Below are 12,061 nucleotides of genomic sequence, written 5' to 3'. Positions count from 1 at the left end.
TTTGGTCAGGTGATACAGTGAATACACTCATGGAGTCAGTGCACAGAAATTTCAAATGTGTTGCATAAGGAAATACCTTTCTAGTAAAGTAAATCCAGAGTTTATGCTGGGTGCTGTCACTGTTAGTGAAAAATGTGCACAGTATTCACTGATGCTCCATTCATGACTGTGCAGCTACTACACACTTGCGTGCAAATGGAGTCACAAGTCAAGCATAGCGCAGGTTCATACTGTAACAACCCTCCATTGGCCCAGTAATCGAGGTGCCTCAATCCTCACCACTAGCACCAGTAGGGGACGTACACTGGGAGGATGATAAGTACACATACAGTATTTCCAGATGCAGCTTTTTGAATCAAGTGCAATTTCTCTCAAGAGCACACAAAGACAACAGTCAGTCTGGGCCTGGTTTCTCCCTCTTTCTCCAGATCCCCAGTAAGACTCCCCACTGGCAAAGGTATAGAGTCGATCTCCCAGCTGAGTGGCCAAGCAAAGACCTCCAGCACCCTCTCTGTCCAACCACTGCTTTATGTCCTTCTCCAAGTAACTGACACACACACACTTTGAAGTTTAATTTATGCACACACACACACACACACACACACACACACACACACACACACACACACACACACACACACACACACACACACACCTCTGAAAGGCTGGCACAGGTTTATTAGCTATGCCCCCTTCTTCCCAGACTCTAAGGTAGTTATCACTGCCACCAGCCATGTCCTTATCAGCTACTTTAAAGCCCTTAACAAAAGGTGTCCAATCTTACTGTGTAATGTTACTCTCATGATAGTTTGACCAAGAGCAAGGTTATTAGGAGTGGCCACCAAATAAATATGCAAGTACTCTTAGAACTTAAATATGTCTCACAAATATTAGCCACAATGATAGGTTTAAATATATTTAATAATAAATAATAAATGAACATGAAAATGCTCAGTAAATAATCACAGTTACATCAGAGTTCAAAATCACAGGAATATTTAAAACAAGATTGCAGGACAGTCTCAAATAAATAGAAAAAACATTTAAATTTAGCTTTGCTATATTCCTGACTATATCTAAAAGAATTATATTGTTCCCAAGACTTACTTACAGAGCAACAAAGCAGATGTTGTGAGTGGATGTTCATGTCAGGTGAAATGCTGCAATAGTGTGCAGAATGACATCACTTCTTGTCATCTGATTCTACCCCAGGTGAAAGCACCCACTGATGCAGCTGGTAGCATTCAGCATCTACCTGAGAAAATACACAAACAAGGACCCCTCCTAGATCTAAGACAGATCCTGGAAGTCATAAAACAATAAGCATTTTTAAGACAATACAAAAAACCTCTACTGGTAGACATTGTGTCTCTGACTGCACTGAAACTGAAAGACAATATCCCTTTATTATGTGGTAATTTAAAATTTCAGCTATTTTTTCTGAAATTAACCTCCTGTGTTGCAGTATTACTAAAATATATACATCTAAACAGATACAATAGTGTATTTACATTTCTGCTCAGTACTTTACAAAATATCTCTTTAGCACACATCTCAATATGACATACAGTTCTAATACATCTGTAACACAAGCATCTTACATGAAGCATGTTGACATTCACAAATGACATGTAACCATTTACAACATTCCAGATAGATGGGCTGGCAGTATCTCCTTTTGTTACACTTCTATATAAATCATATTAACATTCACAAATGACATATAATTATTTACAAAATTCCAGGTAGCTGGGCTGGCAGAATCTCTCCTTTCATGACACATACCATGAGATTTAGTATATATGTACCCCCTGTGCCCATGATGCAAATGAACCAGGCATTCCATTGTAGTATAAGGTTAGAAGGTTAGATCATCCAATAGACTGTCAAACAGTTACTTGTTATCATTACCATGGTGCTTAGTTGGTGTTCTATTTGACAACAGAATAGCTAGTAAGTCATTGTAAATAGATAGATAGATAGATAGATAGATAGATAGATAGATAGATAGATAGATAGATGTACTGATATAGGCAGAGTGAGCATCTCTCTTTTCAAACAAAGTTCGGATTTTTACTGATGCAAACCTCAGTAGCCACTGAAATGTAGAGCACCTTCAGGATCACTATTGTAATACATTTGAGTTTTTGAGTGACTGCAGAGATCATAATGGAAGTGCCACTTGAGCTGCAGGGTCTATACAGTGGATACAAAAAGTTTTCACACCCCTGTTAAAATGCCAGGGTTTTGTGATATAAAAAATGAGACTACAATAAATAATTTCAAAACTTTTCCCACCTATAATGCGACCTATAACCTGTACAATTCAATTGAAAGACAAACAAATCTGTTAGGGGAAAAATATAAAAAATAAAAAATGTACAATACGCTGGTTGTATAAGTGTGCACACCCTTAAACTAATACTTTGTTGTGTGTGCATACCCTTAAACTAATACTTTGTTGTGTGTGCATACCCTTAAACTAATACTTTGTTGAAGCACTACCTGATTTAATTACAGCATTCAGTCTTCTTGGGTAGGAGTCTATCATCATGGCACATCTTGACTTGGCAATATTTGCCCACTCTTCCATGCAAAAGCACTCCAAATCTGTCAGAGTGCAAGGGCATCTCTTGTGCACAGCCCTCTTCTGGTCACCCCACATATTTTCTATAGGATTTAGGTCTGGGCTCTGGCTGAGCTATTCCAAAACTTTAATTTTCTTCTGGTGAAGCCATTCTTTTGTTGATTTGGAAGTATTCTTGGGGTCATTTTTGTGTTGAAAGGTGACATTCCTCTTCATCTTCTGCTTTCTAGCAGAAGCCTGAAGGTTTTGGGCCAGAAGTGACTGGTATATGGAACTGTTCATAATTCCCTCCACCTTGACTAAAGCCCCAGTTCCAGCTGAAGAAAAGCAACCCCAAAGTATGATATTGCCATCACCATGCTTCGCCATGGGGATGGTGTTCTTTTGGTGATGTGAAGTGTTGTTTTTGCACCAAACATACCTTTTGTAATTATGGCCAAAAAGTTCAGCCTTGGAAACATCAAACCATAACACATTTTCCCACATGATTTTGGGAAACTTGATGTATTGTTTTGCAAAGTTTAGCCAGGCCTGGATGTTTTTCTGTGTAAGAAAAGGCTTCCATCTTGTAACCCTACCCCATAGTCCAGACATATGGAGAATATGGGAGATTGTTGTCACATGTAGTACACAACCAGTACTTGCCAGAAATTCCTGCAGCTCCTTCAGTGTTGCTGTAGGTCTCTTGGCAGCCTCCCTGACCAGTTTTCATCTTGTCTTTTGTTAAATTTTGGAGGGCCGTCAAGTTCTTTGCAATGTCACTGTTGTCCCATATTTTCTCCACTTTTTGATGACTGTCTTCACTGTGTTCCAAGGTATATCCAATGCTGTGGAAAGTGTTTTGTACCTTTCTACTGACTCACAATGTGATCCCTTTGACACTTTGTAAGCACTGTGTGAACCATTGCTTTTGCTGTAGCAGGCAACTGAGTAAATGTCAGGAAAATCCTACTAAGACAGTTGAACTTTATTTGGGGTTAATTAGAGTTTCTTTAATTGATGGCAGGTGTGTACCCAAGAAGACTGACTGCTGTAATTAAATCAAAAGGTGCTTCAACAAAGTATTAGTTTAAGGGTGTGCACACACAACAAAGTATTAGTTTAAGGGTGTGCACACATGCAACCAGTATATAGTACGTGGCATTTTAACAGGGGTGTGTAAACGTTTTATATCCACTGTATATTCATATTCAGAGCAGGACTAAGCTATCTTATGTAGTACACCCAATATTCACCTTTAACAGAGATAATCCAAAGGACGTGAGTGAAGTCTGGAATTCTTCCTGCGACCCGGAGGGTGACAGGACTAACAAGAAGCACAGTGCAAAGTATTAGTCTAGATAAAATCAGTTTAGCTAGCAGATCTAGGAGACTGCCTCTCTCTGATACCCTTCCTGTGGGAGGAATAAAGACACCTTGTTAAAGTTTCAAGTAGTTTATTCAATTAAGCAGGTAGATGGATGAGTGTTCTTGTTTTATTGATGGTTTACAACAATAACACTCATCCATCTACCTACTTAACTGAATAAATGTCTTGAAACTTCAACTTGTCTTTATCCTTCCACAGGGAGAGTATCAGAGAGAGAGAGAGAGAGTCTCAGAGTCTCCTAGATTTGCAATTTTCACTTTTAGAGATATGCCTAAAGAAAGACATCTATACTAGTCCCTCTATAGGCCCAAATGCCATACTCATCCATGTACTGGTGATAGTAAATAATATCCTAAAAGTCTTCCGGCTGTCCCTACCTAATGTCACATAATTCCTAACACAGCAATAAATCCAGTTCCTTTGAAGTTCTTGGCCTTTCTCCATCCCTAAAGATTATTTTCATTTGTGTATGCATATGTGCATGCGTGTGTGTGTGTGTGTGTGTGTGTGTGTGTGTGTGTGTGTGTGTGTGTGTGTGTGTGTGTGTGTTTCTATATCAATGTGTCTGTGTGTGTGAATGTTTCTGCATGTGTGCATCTGTTTGTTTTTATTTCACAAACACACATGTAAACGCTATTGTCAGGGATATAAAATCCAATGATGTAGAATGTAGAATTCGCTTTATTCATATTCAGTGCAGGAATAAGCAATCTTACGCAGTAGTCCACAGTTTTCACTTTTAGAGACATTAGATTAATCAAAGACTCTCAAAGAAGGATCTTAGATAGAATAAGGAGAGAAAAACTATCTTACAACCAAATTTTATTATGTTTACATGATGAAAGAAAGAAAATGCATAAAGACTTAACATGGCCGAGACAGCAGAGTTTTAAAAATGAGAATGATGAACAGAAGAGGAACGGTTATGAGTAAGAGGTGTGCATGAATTCAGATTGGTGATTGGCATAAATACAGAATGTTGTCTTAACATTTAACATCGGGATGACACAGTGCTGCAGCAGGTGCAGAAGGACAATGCAGTGGTGCAGCGGTAGTGTTGTTGCCTCACAGCAAAAGGCTCTTCGGTTTGATTCTCGGCTGTGATGTCTTCTGTGTGGAGTCTTGCATATCCTCCCTGCATTTGTGTGGCTTTTTTCTGGGTGCTCTGGTTTCCTCCAACTTTGCAAAGACATACATCTGAAGCATTTCTTCCCGGGCCTCCTCTGAAAATTGGCTTTGTTCCAAGTCAAATTTTCCCAGTTAACAAATGTTAAATTAATAAATTAATTAAAATTGTCAAATATGAGGCACAGAAAAAATAAGAGAAACCTTTAGCTCACCACTTAAAACACTGAGCCAATACAGGAAAAAAGGTAAATGGAAGGTAGACAATAACAATACCTACAGTCTTGACAAGAAACTAGTAGATCTAGAGGCAGTGATGGAAGAACAATGCCTTTACATTGTGTCAGTAACAGATGTATACTACTCGGAGAACCATGACCTGGATTTAAAGATAACACTTCTATAGTCCATAGGATGAATAAATGGCAAGGCTAAACAGGAAAAGATTCAGTATTCTGTATAAAGAAATAAATCAGGGCAGCAGAGTGAATAAGACAAAAAAGTGGAAACAGGGAAAGGCAGGCCATTGTGGAGGAAGATAATGACCATACTTTACATCTGCATAGGGATTTTGTAGAGGTATCTGCACCATTAGGGGACAACTAAAGGAAGTGATAGGTTCATAGGTTCATAGGTAGGTACTAGGCTATCAGCCCAAGGGCCTAAGTAAGCCTAGCAAACAAGTTTCCCTGGCTTACGCCACCCAAGAAAGTTATTTTCCTGTGCCTCTGTTGAGCAGAGCCCCAGAGGTGATCCCTGGGGTGTATTTCCTATTTCCCATCCAGTCATCAAGATTTTTCTTGAAGAGTGCTAATGAGGAACTTTGCTTGACATAGATGGGTAGCTTGTTCCAGTGTATGGGAAGTCTCTGGGACAGGCATCTATCCCTCCAGCATGTCCTGTTTATTGTGGTGACAAGGTTTAGGCCCCTAGAGCATGTAGCATAGAGGGATTGGGATTTCTTTAGGTGTAGCATGTTCAACAGCTCTGGGTTTGATATAGCTTTATATGTTAAGTGGAGATCACCTTGGAGTAGGTGATATGCTACGAGTAAAGCTAGAGTTTTTTGAGATGGTCAGTGTAGGGCATCTGCTTGATGCCAGGAATCCTCTTTGTGAGGTACTTCTGTTGCCCTTCCAGCTGCTGTAGATGTCTTGTGAGGTACACTCCAAAAGGGGCATTGTACTCTATAATGGGTCTAATGAGTGTCAAGTAGAGGGGAACAATGACCTATTTTTTCCCTGGATGAGAACCCTTTTGTGATGAGGTGTGCCATGTAGAAGGATTTCCTAACTACTGTGGTGATGTGATTATCAAAGGAGAGACTACTGTCCACCTGGGTCCCAAGGTCTCTTATCACACATTCGGCATTAAGTAGACTGCTGTCTATGCGGTACTTCATGGGTACAGAGTTTTTACCAAAGGGGATGACAATGGAATTTTTGGCATTGAGCTTGAGGCCATGGCTCTGACACCAGGCATCAGTCTCAGTGAGGCCTTTCTGTAGGATGTCCACATCATTTGGGGACTTGACTATGGCTCCTAGTTTGCAGTCATCTGTGAACTTTGTTAGTCAAAGGCGTTCTGTGTTAGCCTGTAGTTCAGAGAAGTAGATACCAAACAGGAGAGGTTCCAGGACTGAACCCTGTGGTACTCCACTTCTCACTGGTTTGAAGTCAGATTTGGTGTCTGCAACTTTTACAGTGTGGGTTCTGTCAGTGAGCCAGTTGGTAACCCATCTTGTGATGTAGGGATTTATACCTAGTTTAGTGAGTTTAGCTATAATTCCAGAATGGGGGATGGTGTTGAAAGCCTTGGTGAGGTCAAGATAGGCCGTGTGAACCATCTTACCCTCATCTACGGCTTTGGTGACTACTTCAAAGAAGTCGATCAGGTTCAGAAGGCATGATCTGCCTTTCACAAACCCGAACTGGGTGGGGTCCAGAGTCTGGAGGTTACCAATGTCTTTGTTTATGAGTTCCATGATGATATGTTCCATGGCCTTACAGACCATGCTCATCAGGATAATAGTTCCTGGGATCAGTGGTGGCTCCCCCTTTGTAGAGTGGATTAACTATTGCTGTGTGCCATTCAGTGGGCGCAAAGCTTGATGGAAAGCTATGACTGAACAAGGTGCTTAGGTGGGGAGCCAGTTCATTCTGAAGTTAATGTAAAACGCAGCCTGGGATGTCCTCCAGTCCCATGGATGCTGTGTTTTTGGCTTTAGAGAGTGCAGCTCTTACCTGCGTAGTTGTGATTAAAGGGATTCTGCATTCTTCCTGTATAGATATGGGCCCTTTAGGGGGTGAGAGGGGGGTAAAGTTAGCACTGAACCTATCTGCCAGGATGTTGGCAATATCAGTTGGTTTTGTAATTTTCGTGTTGTTATGCTGTAACTCATAGCAGATCTGGGTGTTGCCACTGAGATTTTTGATGTAGCTGTAGAATGCTTAGTGGTTGTCCCTAGAATCAGTGGTGATTTTGTTTTCGTAGCTAACTTTGGAGATCTTATAAGGGATCTCAGCTTCTTACTGAGGCTGACCAGGGAGCTCCTCCACTCATGGGATTTTACTCACTTTTGAAACAGTTTCTTCCTTTTGTCATAAAGTTTGTTTATGGCAGGGGACCACCAAATTGGCTTTCTTTTTTTGGAGGATAGCATCTTGGTTCTGTTTGGGATAGCACGATCCTTGCACTTGTGTAAGTGCTTATAAAGTGCATTTGTGTAGGATTCAGCAGTCATAACTGTATTGTCCATCTGCATGGGTGTCATGAAGTTCGCCACTTTATGTCTTAAGAAGCATGGCAAGAACCAGACACTTCCCATACTCTGGAATAAACTTCCCATTCACATCAAGAAGAGCACTTCACTGGCCCTCATTAAGAAAAATCTTGACGAGTGGATGGGCAATAGGAAGTTCATCCCTGGGATCACTTCAGTGGCCTTGCTTGACAGGGGCACTGGAAACTAACTTTGGGCAGCATGATGCCAGGGAATCTTCTTGGGCTAGGCTTATATATGCTCCAGGGCTGTTAGCCTAGTACACACCTATTATTTATTTATTTAGTTACATTTGTTGACCGGGAGTGTCCAATTGGACGTAGGTCCATTTTCAGCAGAGGCCCAGGGAGAAAAGCTCCGCAGTTAAAATAAACAGACTGTAGTTACATTGGATTACATAGCGATTAACAATTTGATTAACATAGCAATTAATTACAAACGTATTTACAGATGAAGAACATAGTACATCAGTAGACAACTAGAATCTTTATCTGCAAAGTACATAACAGACATTAACAAATGTTACAATAAGAAGTTCCTGCTGTATAATAAGTACTAGGCTTATGAGCATCTGAGCTTGCTATGATCCTATGAACCTATGCAGTTGGCTTTGGAGAAATTTTTTTACCGTGGTTTCCTTTATAGGGGGGTGGGGCTGGAATGTGGCTATCTAGTGTGATTAGCTTATGGTTGGATCTGACCAACAAGGAGCTGACTTCAGGTGTGGAACACCGGTCACTCTTGTTGGTAATGACTAGGTCTAGGATATTGTTGCCCCTGGTGGGGGTGTGGATAAGTTGATCCAGGGCATTGGAATTTATGAATTCCAGAAAGCGTTGAGTGAAGGAGTTGGTACATGAGTAGTTTTCCCAGTTAATAGTGGGGTAGTTGAAATCAGCATTATTAGGGTGTTTGGTTGAAGCCTAATATTTTCCAGTATATTAAGAAAAGAGGAGTGGCATGGTGGGGGGATCTGTAGCAAGCTACAATTTGGATTGCAGTTTTGCCCAGAATTAGTTGCACTTGAATAACCTTGGATGCATTATGCTGAGCAACTAGCCTGGAGGTTTGGATATCCTTAATGAATATGGACACACCTCCGCCTTTAGTGTTCCGATTCAGGTTAGATGGCCGAAAAGTGTGGTATGAGTTATAGCCTGGTAATGCAGGGGTGCTCTCTGGAGTCTTAAAGTGTGTTTAAAGATAGCGTTAGTGTCACGCTGGTTCCTAATTTCACTCATATCCTCAGATTTTCTATGTCTCACAGCCCTGGATGTTTGTCCAACATAAAAGGCTGAACACTGACACGTTGCTAAATAAACAACCCATTCCGAACTACAATTGGTGAAAAAGGAATCTCAAATACTGTACTAGTATTCTTACTACTAAAACAAGTGGTTTTCAGCATTCTACAACAATGCCTACAGTGCCCACATAGATGGCTCCCCTTAACAATCCCCCCTTCAATGGTTCTTTGATTTTTGTCCCTTGATTTGAGGCAGCTTTGTTTGTAATGGTTGAAATATGATGCTAAATTTCTCCCATTTCTATATGAGAAAAGGCACCTATCCCCAAAGAAGCCTGATAATCTATTTTCTGCCATAAGAATATTCCAATTCCGACAAACACTATCAATAAGTGCCCCTGTGTTCCGTCCATATGTTGTCACAACCTAAGCTTACCTGTGGTATCAAAATCCTTCTGTTTATATTTTAAGAGTTCAGCCCTATTCATCTAATTAACCACATTCTGTGCTTGTGTAATGTGTCCTGTGAGATAACCCCTTTCCTTGAACCTATTAGTAAGGTCATCTCTGAAATGTAAATATGAATCCTCGGCTGACCATATACGTTTTACCCTCATATTCTGTGATTTAGGGATATTTTTGCATATATGAGGAGGATGATAGCTGGAGGCATGGAGCAGAGAGGTACAGAATATCTGAGCATATGAGTGAAATTAGGAACCAGTGTGACACGAACGCTCTCTTTAAACACACTTTAACTCACAAGACAGCATGTTTTCAATTTACAATTATAGATAAAATTATTGGTTTGCAACAAAATAAATCTGTCTGGCATGAATTGCTCAATGTTAAGGAGAAATAATGGATAATCAAACTAGGAGGGCTTTTTGCACCACCAGGGTCAAATGAACATCTGTGATTGGCTTTTGGATTGATGATGCACTATAAATGGGGTGTATTTTTTTTGTCTTTTCACATAGATAAAGGCTTTGTAATATACAAGCCAAAACCCATCTGTTTGGAACACTTTAATTTGTTGTCATTCTGTCTCCATGGCCTGCTGGTCATATATTTTGTTTTCATTTAAAGCATGATGGAGGCAGGTGTTTGACCATTACGAAAAAAAAACGTTATTTTCTGTTTATATCAAACCAGGCAAAAGGGCAAAGACAGTAAGGCTATTCTTCATGCTCCAGGTACTTAGCAGTTTATTTGCCCAGTTCTCAGAGCCTGGTGAACACTTTGTGGACAAGAACTGATTACACTAATATATAAATCTGACGTTATAATTATAACATCGAGGGCTGTTACTCATCTTTTATTCACATTGCTTCATGCAGATATTTCAGTCTGGTAAGGGCTGAAGTACAACTTATAGTCACTCCAAATATACTTTCAACTTATTCTCAGATTTTAGTTTTGAGCATGCTTCACCTTCAACAAGATCATTAGGTCTGGAATGAATGCTCAGTACCACTCCATAAGTCTCATGACTCAACAAATTTTAAAGTTTTTTAAACACTGTAAATATATTATACAAGATATCAGGGTTTGAGAAGAAATGAGCTACCCTAATATTAAGTAACAAGCCAGTTCTGTTAATTATGTCATGAGAAATTTTTTTTGTATCTTCACAACATCACTTTGAAGCTAATTAAGATTAGGAAATTAAGATTTCTGATTTGCTGCCTTGTAATTGTAATAGACTATAAAGCACCTTCTCCATGGTAGCCCCACTTGAGAACTCTTCCTGCAGTTCTTTTATTTTATATCTGCCATTGTTAGACAAAAACTACAACATCTCCATTTAACGTTAATCATACGCTGAGTAAGTCCTTCAGCATTAAATAAATCCTGTGAAAACATTGTCAGACTTCCTCATTGGTAACCCTGAAATGTAACTGCACAGTTAACATGCCCAAATATTTTAACTCAAATTGCAATGCCTGCAGGTCAAAAACACAAAAAGAATAAAAATAAATAATAAACAAAAACTACATGCCATCCTTAGAAATAACATAAGACAAATTAATACAAAGTCTAAACTGAAAACAGACGACCTAGTCAAGACTGAATAGAGAAGGTTAATATAGCAATAACCTATGGCTGGGTGTGGGTAATGCTGGATTTACCCATGGTTGCTGTGGTTTGGTCATGAGGATTGGGCAATTATGCTCAGCTTATAGTCACTGGCAAATCTAGTTAGGCATAGGTTTGAGTTTAGGCTCATGGTGTGGAAGTCCAATAAGTATATACCAAAGAGGATGGATGGTCCCAGCACTGACCCCTTAGGTATACATTTAGTTATCATATTTTACTTTCTGAAGTGGCTTCAGCCACCTTGACTACATGGGTTCTAGTTTTTAGCCAGTTAGCTGTCCACTTTACCTTGAATGAGTCTATATTTAGGTCTCTTACATTATCTACTGTACTAGTATGGGGAATGGTATTGAATGCCTTGTCCAGGTTTAGATAAAGTGACCAGAGGATCTAATGACTTCTATAATGCTGCAGTTAATGAAGTCAGATGTGATGCATTCCATGGCTCTTCAAATTTGATTGGTTAGGCTGATGGTTTTGAAATTACCAGGGTCTATAGGAGGGCCTCCCTTATGAAGGGGTAGCACAGCAGCAATTTGCCATGTTTCTGCAATGGGTCTATATTAGAACACCGAACATTTAAAATGTCAAGTGTTCTAATATCGACCCATTTTCAGCCAACGCTGAAAATATCAAATAAGCAGAAAACTGAATTCTTTGCTAGGGAAAGAATTCGGTTGTCCATTTCTGTTGCTTTGGTATTTTCAGCACTCTGTTGGAAAGTTACGGGTCAGGTTCAGGTAAGCGATTGAGTGCAAGTTAGGTATGTGTGTGTGATTGTGTGGACATGAGGATTAGGGTGGGTTAGGTGAGTTAGGGTTAGGGCGCGGGTTAGGTATGTGTGCGATTGTG

The sequence above is a fragment of the Protopterus annectens genome, chromosome 3.part1 (assembly GCF_019279795.1).
Source record: "Protopterus annectens isolate FY-2018-M chromosome 3.part1, PAN1.0, whole genome shotgun sequence".
NCBI classification, from domain to species: domain Eukaryota; kingdom Metazoa; phylum Chordata; order Ceratodontiformes; family Protopteridae; genus Protopterus; species Protopterus annectens.
The sequence above is the reverse complement of the archived record's forward strand: the minus strand, read 5'-3'. Positions refer to the sequence as shown.